The 13,149-nt window shown below is 40.6% G+C and overlaps 1 long non-coding RNA gene and 1 pseudogene across 3 annotated transcripts in view; both read left to right on the forward strand.

Annotated features, from left to right (window-relative positions):
• LOC311032109 overlaps positions 1-13,149 on the forward strand; it is a 267,939-nt gene that overhangs the window by 14,902 nt on the left and 239,888 nt on the right. The window contains exon 3 of one of the 2 annotated variants that reach the window (XR_014599157.1): positions 11,759-11,878. The exons of the other annotated variant lie outside the window; for it this stretch is intronic. This is a non-coding gene — a long non-coding RNA (uncharacterized lncRNA). Of the gene's footprint in view, positions 1-11,758; positions 11,879-13,149 lie in introns of those variants that run through there. 2 annotated transcript variants of the gene reach the window in all.
• On the forward strand, positions 5,689-9,867 carry LOC311010557 (annotated as a pseudogene). Its single transcript has 2 exons — positions 5,689-6,359; positions 9,809-9,867. The product of its transcript is annotated as an uncharacterized misc_RNA (transcript).

Here is a 13,149-nt window from a genome sequence, read left to right on the forward strand (position 1 = left end):
CTTTTGATTTCACAAGGCAGTATTATGATTTTCAAACCCTAACAAGTCTGTGACAGTTGGCTCATGTGAGGAGCCACATAATGAAAACTCAGCTGAGCAAAATTGTCATTGCTATTATACACCGATTACTGTAAGACTTGCACATCTGTGACACTGAACAGCTCCTCAGCAAATGCATGGCACACCACAGAAAGCCAATGGATATAAGATGAAATCCATGTGAAGCACACAAACACAACTGCCACATTTGAGTGTCTATGCATATTTTGAAAAATGTTTTAATAAAGCCACATGCAGCATAGTATGTCATATTGCAGCAGCTCTCATTAAACTATAGTCTAAGGAAAAACAAAGTAGGGATTGGCCATGTGGAACTCTAAGATCATTTGTTTGCTACATTTATCAATGCATATGGTGAAATGCACCCAAAGATTAAGTGAGCATTAAGAAGCTCAGCACTAAATTTAAATTATGTCTGCAGTGGGTATCAGACTGTGCAGTCAGAAATCTACTGCACCCTCTTACATATGACATCATTGTGTCTCTACTTTTAAGTTGGCTTTGCTCTGAGTTCTACTCTTGCCAAAGCAGAGAACAGATACTTGGCTGCTTAAACAGGCCTCATATCTACATTATACTGTATCTACTAAGCTAAATAGGCTGGTCCAAGTGGCTTGAATGGCAGTTTCACCAGCCATTATCAGGGTTTATATTCTACTACTATTACACATAGCTAGTAAGTATCAACATCTCTGGTATCACAAACTTTGCACACATGCAGAGATGAAATGCAATCAGTATAATGTCCCCTGTCTTTAAAAAAAACAATACTGCACCACCAGCACCACATCCTACCCTGTCAGTTTTATGTACTTACACCTTTGTTAATGTGATCTAAATTATTGGCTTGTGTATATAATGGCCTTGACACCATGGTGTTAGTTTTTTTTGTTAAATGCATTGGAACTCCTCACTATCAAATAAAGCTAACGAATCCTTGAATGACTGGAAAAACATCTTCAACTCCTAAATCAGAAGACGAAAATCACTTTTTTTTCTTGCATTTTTTTTACATTAACAATATGGAGAAAAAAATCATACCTTTATTGGGGTATACTGAACCTCCTGTTTTATCAGCCGCTGAGTTGACTGGCACACTGCACATTCTGCCACCTGTTTGAACACAATGACACAAGGACTTGTCATTCTGAAGCACTGACATGTTCATTGACAGATATTTACTTTTGAGAGATGAACTAAGGATTTTGAGCAAGAGACTGGCTTTTGCAGGTAATCCATGTCCTAATTGTTTTGAGAAATGCTCTTACTGTTTTGCAAATGTTGAGGATGATTCGAAAAATGTACCAAAGTGACTGAGAAAAACTGTCATTCAAAAGCTCATTGATATAGGACCATGTTACAGACTACAAAGCTCTTCCATCCATCCATCCATTTTCTACCGCTTATCCTGTATTCAGGGTCGCAGGGGGGCTGGAGCCGATCCCAGCTGTACTACAAAGCTCTTTAGTAGTAAAAATAAAATCACACAGGAATTTGTTTCATGACTAATTTGATGCATTCTTACCCATTTGTCTATATCCGTGGTCATTCCAGGCCAGTGAAAACGCTTGGAAATTGCATCCCTTGTTTTTTTCTGGCCGCTGTGAGCTCCTGTTGGGCTATCATGAAAATCAACAAAAATGGCATTGGCTTCCTCTACACCACAAACCACTTTTGTTTTGACGTCTCCAGATCCCTTGATGTAATAGAGTGCTCCTCCTAGAAGATACATTATACAAAGATCAACTTGTGACAAGCCAAAACTTTAATTTTTTGGTCAAACGTATGTATAGGCTCCCTTAATAATTAAGTAGGCCTACTGCTAATCTAATTAAATGCATTTTCAAATGAAATGGTCATGTTATCAGTCACAGTAGTTTACAAGGAAATTGTGCTCAGTCATCCCACGATTTTTACTATTGACAGGTTATCCACATGCAGTACCAAACAAAACTACAGGTGTAGACTACACCTGTAGTTTTGTTTGGTACTGCATGTTTGTCTGCAAACACACAATTTCTTCATTTATTCAATGAAGAAATTGTGTGTTTGTCTATTTATCTATGGATTAATATCTGTCTGTATTTGTATGCTATGTTTTAATGTATTTATTATTTCTGTATTACTTCATTATATCACTAAATATGAATAGATTAGTGTTTGAGTAAGCAGGATTAGAAACCCCAAAAAAGCATCCATCGACAAAACGTCTTTGATTTGGCGTGCTTCCAGAAATGTAGGCTAGCTAAATTTAAGGTTTACAAATGGCTCCTCAAAAACTAGATAGATAGATGAACAGATAGAACATGGTACCTTGAAGCTTTTCGTCGAATTTCAGACTTTTCTGCTCTTGTAAGGTCACTTTTATATTTGCCGTTAACTTTATACTGCAAAATATCCTCGTGCAATTGAGGGTCCATGATCCAAGAATGATGGCAGGTTAATTAGCAAAAATGGCAATTGACCTCACGACACAACTCTCGCAATTACGGCACACCCACTATCAGGCCTTGAAAAACCTGATACCTGAAATTACTACGGGATGCAGGATTATAAACGCTGATGACGACGATGATAATATCATATTTATGTCTGAACAAATAAATATGCTCCAATTAGAGAGTTTATTGTATCATTGCATATGTACTTAGGCTATATATATAGGCTATTACAATGATTGATATATATTGTTGGCAAAGAGAGGGGAGTCCTAATAGAAACTGATAAGAAAAAGCTTCGTTTGAAATAATTGTGGTGAAAATGTATGCTACAGATCAAAATATAAAATGTAACTGACTTGTAATCACTCACAATATGGTCTTCACGGTGTGTTTTTGAACTGTAGGTTTTGAAGAGCCTCCTCTGAAAACAGTTTAGGATTCTCATAAATTGTATTACCTGTAAGCGCTTTACAAATAAAATCTATTATTATTATTATTATGAACACAAACACAATTTTGTTGTAAGCATTTTCCAGTTGCTGGTGTTTTTAATGTTTGACACAATCACGAGAATCTTCTAGCCTGGAAAAACAGGGGAATGCACTTCTCGGCAGCTCACATACCTGTACAGCACTGCCGAATAACGCATCCACCCTGTAACTTTATTGCTGGAGATCTTTGAATCACATGGTTTTTTATTTAGCTCATATTTTAGGCTGTTTTGGCTTAACAGTGTGAATTTCATACATTTAATGTTAGTGAAGCATAAATAATAACTGATGCATTATTCAGCAGCAGCAATCAGTTCTGCCGAATAAAGCATGTACCCCTTAACACTCAGTGAGACTTCAAATCAAATAATGATAGGAATCAAATGGTCTTCTCAGCACCAGCTGACTTTATTTGATCGACCTTGACAGTGTGGATGACACCCCACATTCATTTTCCACATTAAAAAATATTGTTTTAGCATAACTATCTGAAATCCCACGCTTAAAACACAGCCACGCCTTCAGAAATCATTACGGTAGTTTCCCTTCAGCTGTGCGCGCTCCCGCGAGGTGCATGCAGTTCTCGGCGGGCAGGCAGAACTCGGCATAACACCGGCTCTCAAAATACCGCGGTGGAAAAGTATCGGCACAGTGAGGATTTCAATCCGCCCGCTGGCTAAGTTAACCCGTAGCTAGTAAACAACAGAGATACGTACTAAGATACAGATTTGTGGTTTTTTTTTGGGAGGGGGAGAGGTGGTAGAGGGAGGAGGGTCAGCAGAGTCCAGGTGAACTCTGAACAACAGGGTCTTGGGTCTCTTGCGGAGGATGGGAAGCGGTTCTGTGGTCAATGGAATGAACATCGGTGTCCTTTGGATTGAAAGTAGTGATGGTGAGATGAAGCCTCATGAGACATCGAACCACTTGAGCCAATTGGTTTGAGAAAGGGTTCATTTCTCGAAGCTTCATGTGCACAGGATACCACCTACTGGCCAAGTGTATAATCACAGGCAGCTGTATCTGAACCACATAATGTGTGATGCATTGCATTTTTGTGTCTGTTATGTCTGTTGGGAATGACTATGAATTACAAAAAATGGATAACCAAATAATTACTCAAAGATCATTCAAGCCGTTATATTATTCTATACAGACAGTGTGGTAACAGGGAGAAGAGATTGGGGGAAACTGATCCCGGACCGGTAGTCGAACCTGGGATCGCCGCGTCGAGGACGTTGAGCCTCTGTACATGAGGCGGGTGCCCTAACCACTGCGCCACCAGCCGTTCCATGATGAAATAATTTCTGTACATAAATTATCACATTTGTGTATAATAAATTGTTTGAATGTATTCTGTGTGTGTAAATTTTCCCCAAATGGTAAAATCATCACTCTCCTAAATCTCTCTCTCTCCCTAAACTCTCCAAACTATCTCCAAATTATATAAACGCTATTCAACCTCTAGTATCCAAACTCTCCAAACTCTCAACTGACCGCAACTCTGCTTCAAATCCCACATTTTGAATGGAGCCTGAGGGTTCTATATAGCTGTAAAACCTCGCGGCAAACTCTGAACCACTTTCCGAAGCAGTCACGTGGTACAGCCGGGCAGCGAGGCTTCGGACGTCATCATTTTTGGCCCCTCCCCTAAATGAAGCAAGCCTCGATACGCGCTTCGTGGAAACGCCCCCTCCATTACTCGACACACGCTTCGAAGCCTCGGCGCATCTCGTAACATCACTAATTGAAAGTGACCGTTAAACTTCCCATCATGCATTCTGTTTAGAAATCTGTTTAGTTTTCCCCAAATTTCCCGTATATTGAGTAGCTGTGAGTAGGGTTGTCACGATACAAGAATTTCAGTAGTCGATACCAATACCTGTGAATTTCCACGATTCTCGATACTAATTCGATACCACAATTTAAAAAAAAAAACAACAGGACCCATGTACTTTTAAATTCACTAATTTATTGAAAACTGCTTCAAACTGTCAAGTATTTAACACCACTGTGCTTTAAGATCTTTTTGCACAGAATTTAAATTGCAGTACCAGCTGCCAACAGACCTATAGCCATCCAGTATAAAAACAAACAATACTGTGCTTATAAATATGGTCATGAGGCACTTTTTGCATGTCGGCTTGTTTGAATCAAGAATTGCTCCGGATTCATCCGCCTCGAATGCAAAATATTTCCACACGCGACTCTTCGCACCTGTCTTGTCGACGAGCCGACGTGTTGTGCTTTCGCTCCCACCTGCTGAAGCCATTTTTTACGAAGACGGCAAGTTTTCTTCTTCAGCGCCGCTTACTGCTCTGTGCTGCTCACACGCGTATACTGCCCCCGTCAGTTCCGCCAAGAATCGACACGGCTCGCCGAGTGAAAAGTTGTATATTCGGTTCTGACGTTACCAGAAAAAAGCAAGTATCGAATTATTTTTTCCGTGTCGGCATCGAATTGGTACCGAAGTATCGGTTCTTGTGACAACCCTAGCTGTGAGCAATAATAATTGTAATAATAACTGTAATTGTTTGTCCAGTCTATAGCAGACACGTTTGCCAAATCAAACATGTAAAACTGATTTAGAAAATAACATTTATTGTAATTACAAATTTGGGGTTCTAACATTTATTTTATTTTACCTGTGACGAAGTGTTCAGCTGTTTTACTAACCTATCTCTGTGTGATGTTACTGTTTTCCTGCAGACGTCCAGCAGCTGATGGCGTGTAAAGAAGAGGTTCCCTTTGAGCAGCAGGACTGGGGCTCCAGTCTGGACCAGGAGGATCCAGAGCCCCCACACATCAAAGAGGAACAGGAGGAAGTCTGGATCAGTCAGGAGGGAGAGCAGCTTCAAGGGCTGGAGGAGGCTGATATCAAGTTCCCAGTCACTCTTGTCCCTGTGAAGAGTGAAGAAGATGAAGATGATGAAGAGAAGCCTCAGTTCTCAGGGCTGGCTTCAGCTGCAGCCAGCAGCTCAACTGAACAGATGAAAACAGAATCTGGTGAAGAGAACTGTGGAGGACCGGGACCACAACCAGACACTGATGGCATGACTGAAGACTCTTCTGAGACTGATGACAGTGATGATTGGCAGGAGACCAGAGAACCTCAGTCAGGTTTAAAGGCTTGGACCGATGAAGAAGTCCCCGACAGTGATTCTAGATGTAGTACTGGTGAGAAACCTTTCAATTGCTCCGTATGTGGGAAAACATTTGACAATAGACAATATATGAAGACACATGAGAACTCACACAGGAGAAAAACCTTTCAGCTGTTCAGTTTGTAAGAAATCTTTTATGCTGGGAGGAAGCTTAAAGAGACACATGAGAACTCATACAGGAGACAAACCTTTCAGCTGCTCAGTTTGTCAGAAAACCTTGACAGGAGGTGGAAGTTTAAAAACACACATGAGAACTCATACAGGAGAAAAACCTTTCAGCTGCTTAGCTTGTAAGAAAACTTTCACGCAGGGAGGAAGCTTAAAGAGACACATGAGAACTCATACAGGAGACAAACCTTTCAGCTGCTCAGTTTGTCAGAAAACTTTTACAGAAGGTAGAAATTTAAAGGCACACATAAGAACTCATACAGGAGAAAAACCTTTCAGCTGCTTAGTTTGTAAGAAAACGTTCACGCAGGGAGGAAGCCTAAAGACACACATGAGAACTCATACAGGAGAGAAACCTTTCAGCTGCTCAGTTTGTAAGAAATCTTTCACGCACAGCGCAAGCTTAAAAAATCACATGAGAACTCATACAGGATAGAAACCTTTCAGCTGCTCAGTTTGTAAGAAACAATTCATATATCTTCAAAGTGTAAAGAGACACATGAGATTTCACACAGGATAGATGTTTCAGCTGCTCAGTTTGTAAACAAGACTCGGTGAAACCTCGTATCTGGCTGGACCGTGTCTGGTCAATGTGCCTAATTGCAGATAAGTCAAACTTCTCAACTCAACGATTATTTTGTTAAACACCACATGAAATGAAATCCAGCTCTCTCTCGACTCGAACTGTTTCTACAATCTGCAGTAGGGCTGAACGATTTTGGGAAAAGATCTAATTGCGATTTTTCTGACAGATATTGCGATTTCGATTTGATTCACGATTTCCTTCAAATCAAGCTTCATTGCAATATTCACAATGTACAGTAACATTAAAACATTGAATGCTATTACTCTAATGCAAGGACTAAAGTTAAAAATTGCTTCCAAATGAATTTATTAACAAGAAACATGCATGTTCATTCTTTAAAGTCCTTGACCAATGGCAGTTATTACAAATGAACTAAAAGAGCCATCTTTGACTGTCTTAAAATGTGCAAAAATCCTTAACTGTAATAATTTAATTGTAAATCAAATACAAAAACTGTTATTGAAATAAAATGACCCTTCTAAAAAATATGTCAGACATTAAAATAGGTGGGTCATTCATTTATGGCTTACCACTTTTTCTTTACACTCCGCGTATAGCTGTGGGACGGCAACCTGTTAGAAGTCGGTGCGGGAGGGAATCGTATATCTGTCCAGCGTGCGGAGGAGGTTTTTAAATCCGTCTTTCCGGTGTCTTCCGCTGCTCTTATCATACGGAGTTACACTGGCAAAAGATGCTGTAATTGTAGTCTGTTTGCTACAGTCGGCCTGATCATCATAGTCACCGGACTTTTCACCTGACTTTTTCGTCATGCACGCGTCATGCAAATGTCTGTGGTGATTTTTCAAGTGCCGGTGTTGTGCCGTAATCAGCGCCCCTGCCGTGAAATGCACCCTCTCGCGGGAGATTATATCACCGGTATTGGTTGTGTTTCCGCTGGATGTTGCAACTTTAGCGCGACAGGTTTTGCACAGTACCCGTTTCTGGTGCACGTCTGCAGCCTCAAACCCGAAATCCTCCCAAATGACGGACGTGCTGTTTTTCTTGGCGATTAAATCCCCTAACTCCGCTTCTGGTCCAGTTGAAGTAATTTCTGACTAATTACAAATACGGAGCAGGTTAATAGGCCTACTGATTGGTTAGCGTGACCTGTTCACGGGTAGTCTGATTGGTGAGCTTGGCAGGATGGTCGGGAGACGGCATGTGTAAAATAGTTGACAACAGATCCTGGGTGAGTCAGGAGCGCTGCAAAAACCGCAGCTTTGGCGATCACATGATCGCGTTGTCTGAAATCGCAATTTCGGTCAGAAAACGATAAATCGTTCAGCCCTAATCTGCAGCCCACCAGTCAGTCACCATTGCAACACTGTTGTTGATGAAGCAGACCAATCAAGTGATTTGCTTGCTGCATTAGCCCTGCTGTATGTCATACTGTGATATTTTGGTATTTTCGTTAAGCCATGTGTGAATCATTCGTATAAATGCACGTTCACGGCTTTCTTCAGTAGACCACGGTGTCGATCACAGATTTACTGATTTAGACATGCGGCCGCGTACTTTTCACCAAGTCAGCTGCAGCGTCTGATGGACATGTATGAGGAAATAAAGCGTATTACATGCAAAAAAGGAAATACGGCTGAAAAGAGCGTGGCAGACAATTATGGCGGACCGACTGAATGCAAAGCCTAAAAGTCTACATTTACTAACCACGGATCTTAACTGAATCCGTCATTATTGTACCATTCAAGCAGTGACTTGGTTGTTGTGTATTTGTGTGTGTAACTGTCGCTGTAACGCTTTACCCTGGGTGATGTTGGGACTTTGAAATTGTGTTGACTCTGGAAATGTTGAGCGTATTCTAGTCCTGCTCAATGTGTTCAGTGTCCTGAGATGACTTCTGTTGTGATTTGACACTATACATAAAATTGAATTGAATTGAATTGTAACCTACTTTATTGAGCGGCCTGTACTAGATGGTCTGGGTGAATGAAACTTCCTTCGTGTGTGCTTTAGAGCACATTATACTGGAATATCCGGGACTCTTATTTTGAGATGGCATGAACAGGAAGTGTCCTGTCTGTAATGTGCTGCTATGAACTATGTGAGCGCAATAAAGGAGTGGCCACACATGTATGACTTTATATGTTGCCCTTCTGACTGACTTCATTGAAAACACCTTTGAACATAATAATGGTCACAATGTTAAAATAATAACAGCAGGCTGATATGTAGCCTATCTGTGGTACTTTAATGCAGTTTCAGGAAAATAAGGCAAAATACATGGATAAGACATAAGACATCGGTTTCCGATCAGAGTGACTGCTGACTGAACAGAGGCTGGACTAGGAAGCAGGATTCGGGCTTAGCGAGGGAACTTCAGGCTTAACTCTGGGTTTTCCAGCTTCTTTAGTCTGTCATTTGTCTGAATGCAAAATAGAATTCCACCACTAGATGGGAGTAATTCCCACACACCGTCTCTTTAATTAATACAATGTTGACTGGGCAGCAGCTTTCTCCCTCCATGTTAGTATTGATAATAATAATAATGGATTGGATTTATATGGCGCTTTTCAAGACACTCAAAGCGCTCTGACAGGGTTCCGGGTTCCATTCATTCACACACAGTCATACCAGTGGTAGTAAACTACGATAGTAGCCACCGCTGCCCTGGGGCAGACTGACGGAAGCGTGGCTGCCATTCTGCACCTACGGCCCCTCCGACCACCACCTCAAACATACAGCAGTCATACACATTCACAAGAGGCAAGCTGGGTGAAGTGTCTTGCCCAAGGACACAACAACCATGACACAGTGACAAGGGCGGGGATCTAACCGCCGTCCCTCCGAACATTGGCCAACCCGCTTTACCAACTGAGCCACAGTCGCCCCCATGCATCCAGAGAAGAGGGATCCCTTGAATCCGCCAACTGTGTTCTGAAAAAGGTCCTCGTAAACAACAGGCCACGTTTGTGAAGAATATAGAAGCAGGAACTGAGAGTTAAACTCACACACACGTTTCTGGTCTAGTCCTCATGGGGCCCTCCGCTATGACCTCACTTTAAGTGACTTTAAAGTTATGGATTGTTATTTACATACACTTTGAAGGCATACAAATAAAATAATAATAACTAATAGATATCACCATGAAACTTCCCCAGATGATTACTGACAGTAAGTCAATTACTTATATTTTTTTTAAGATTATTTTTCGGCTAGAGCGCCGTTCAAGCCTTTTATTATACAGACAGTGTGGAAACAGCGAGAGAGAGAGAGAGAGAGAAGACATTGCGGGAAACTGATCCCGGGCCGGGAGTCGAACCCCGGATCGCCGCATCAAGGACGTTGAGCCTCTGTACATGGGGCGGCTGCCCTAACCACTGCGCCACCGGCCGCCCCAGTAAGTCAATTATTTCTAACCTAAACGTTTTCTCAAATATGCAATCGAGGCATTATCTAATGGCAAATGTTAGTGTGTTGAGCAGAAATCTCAATGTAAAAAAAAAAAAAAAAAGATGTGTTATGGAAGCTAAATAGAACATTTAAGAATTGATCAGTGTATGAAAGCTTTTTCCTGGAGTGTCTCATATGCTTACATAGCAAAGCTGTTTAAAACCAGACAACAAGCATTTAAAACACACATTTTCACACTAATTGAATCAATAAGTGGTGTTAGTAGAAATGAACCTTCACTCACAACCTCGTGTTCGTTCACTTGATTTGATGCTTTTGTTTTTGGTCCAAACAAACGATCTTCATCTGGTGTCGACGCGCTGCTAAGACTGAGAGCTTTTCTTAAAAATACAATACTATGACTTTTTTCGACATACTATACTATGACTTTTTCATAACTAAGAAATTGCAATTTTTTGCCTCGCCTAAATTTGTATTATTTTTGAGTGAAGCGAGTTAGCTGTGGCTCTGCTATTTAGGCCTAAAAGCTGAATGAAGCCACAGCCACAAGCCTGACCAACAACTGGTAGAAGGTAGATGCTTTTGTTTTTGGTCCAAACAAACGATCTTCATCTGATGTCGACGCGCTGCAAAGACTTTTTTTTAAAATACAATACTATTACTTTTTTCGACATAGCCTATCATACTATGACTTTTTTTCATAACTTTTTCGACATACCAAACTGACTTTTTCAACATACTATACTATGACTTTTTTCATTACTTTTTTCAACATGCTATACTATGCAGGGTTTCAAGTTTTTTTCAGGCCCGGTGTTACCCGCCGAAAAAACCCTTGACAGACGAGACGCGTGGGATGGAGTATTGGTGCAGTTGGATTAAGTCAGGTGGCACAGCAAGCAGTCTGCAATTCTGCAATTATTATATTTGCATTCAACATTTTTATTCAACATGCTATACTATGACTTTTTTCATAACTTTGAGAAATTGCAAATTTTTGCCTCGCCTAAATTTTTTTTTATTTTTGAGTGAAACGAGTTAGCCACAAGCCTGACCAACAACTGGTAGAAAGTAGACAAAAAAACACCCAAAAATGACTGTTTAGCAGTGGTTTATGTAGGGCAATGTCCAGACGGAGTTGCAAATGGCCATTTGGAGACTCCATTTGGCACATGTCAAAGATCATAGTAAACAATCATAAGCTATATTATTATTATTATATTACTGACCCTCTGATTGAGGTGCAGTGACTGCTATTTGAGTCAAATCCCCATTGTCAGATTTCCCCTCTGCTGCAAATAAACACACACTATCTACTCCCCACCCCCACTTTCAGGTAACCATAGTGATGTAAATTAGCACTCGGGTGCTAATTTAGTCAGGTCTTTACTTGTAAATCTTTACTATAAATCGATGGTTTATAGTAATATATAAATCATATTATTGAATTCAGCATGAATGGTTGTTTGTCTCTACATGTAGGCCCTGCGATAGACTGGCGTCCTGTCCAGGGTGTACCTTGCCTTCGCCCATTGACAGCTGGGATCGGCTCCAGCCCCACCGTGACCCTGAATACAGGATAAGCGGTAGACAATGGATGGATGGATGGATGGATATTATTGAATTCTATGAATCAACATCATGAAAGTAAGTACCAAACTGTGATAGTTGAATAACATCACCTTTGTATTCATCACATATCCTGTACATATGATACATACCCCACAAATTCATATGACACATTTATTTTGGAAAATCGAGCCTATACTCCTTATTCATGAACGCATTGAATAATAATATAATAACATTTTGAAAATGTATTTAGATACTCACCGAGCTAGCAAACCATCATGTCCTGGGACGAACATCCTCCTCCTCCTGTCATCAGCGCTGCAGCAGCTCCCCTCCTCCCATCGTCGCATCCCTGATAATTATTCATCACTGTCGCGGGTGAAAAACTCTACGGCGTCTTCCAAAGTCTTTCCTTTTACTTTAGATATCGTAAAAACACTAGAAACAACCCAAAAGAAGAGTAAATACAAGCCTTCTGTCGCGAGTGAAGCGCTGGCTCGCTTGATTGACAGATTGTTCAGCCAATTCGGATCGCAGAATCACGGAAGAGGGCTTGTATTTTCTGTAAGAGTCTGACGGACACGGAAATACACAGCATCCATAGTTAGCCCTCCGTGGTAAAGCGGTACAAAGCGATAAAAAAACAATAACAATATCTTATTCAGAGACTCTCAAAGTAAAAACATGGCGTGTTATGGATGATTACCAGAGTTAGCGTGCTCGTGGGACTAAATGAAGTGGCTAATTTTTAGTGATGACCAAATGAAGCTTCAAAATAATATTACTTTCTCTCTCAACTTGTCTCGACTCCTACTTGACAACCCACAAATGATCTTTAGGTTGAGACTTGGGCATTGTGGGCTGAATCAATCTTTGTATGTTTTTAGAAAGCATCATAATGGGCTTTGTGAGTGTGGAAACTCTGAAACTCTGAGTGTTGAACATGTTTTATTGAAATGTAACAAATATACCACAGAAAGGAGCATTTTATATAAGAGTGTATCAGATTTGGGAGTTCTGTCATTTTCAGATAAATCTTTATTGGGTCAAAATAAGAATCACCACTTGATTGCTAAAGTAGTATTCCAGTTTTTACAAGATACAGGACTGTATATGAACATTTGAAGCAATATTATCCTTAGAGTGTGTAACCCTTGTTACTATGTAATAACAGAGCACAGGTGAGTAGCAATCAATACTAATGACTGGACTAGTAGCAGAAGACTAAGTTTGTAAGAGCCCTTATGTGTCGGATACTTAAAAAACCACAGGCAACGATGGTTTGAGGTTTTTTTGTGTGG

Source organism: Eutrigla gurnardus (genome assembly GCF_963514095.1).
Source record: "Eutrigla gurnardus genome assembly, chromosome: 1".
NCBI lineage: Eukaryota > Metazoa > Chordata > Actinopteri > Perciformes > Triglidae > Eutrigla > Eutrigla gurnardus.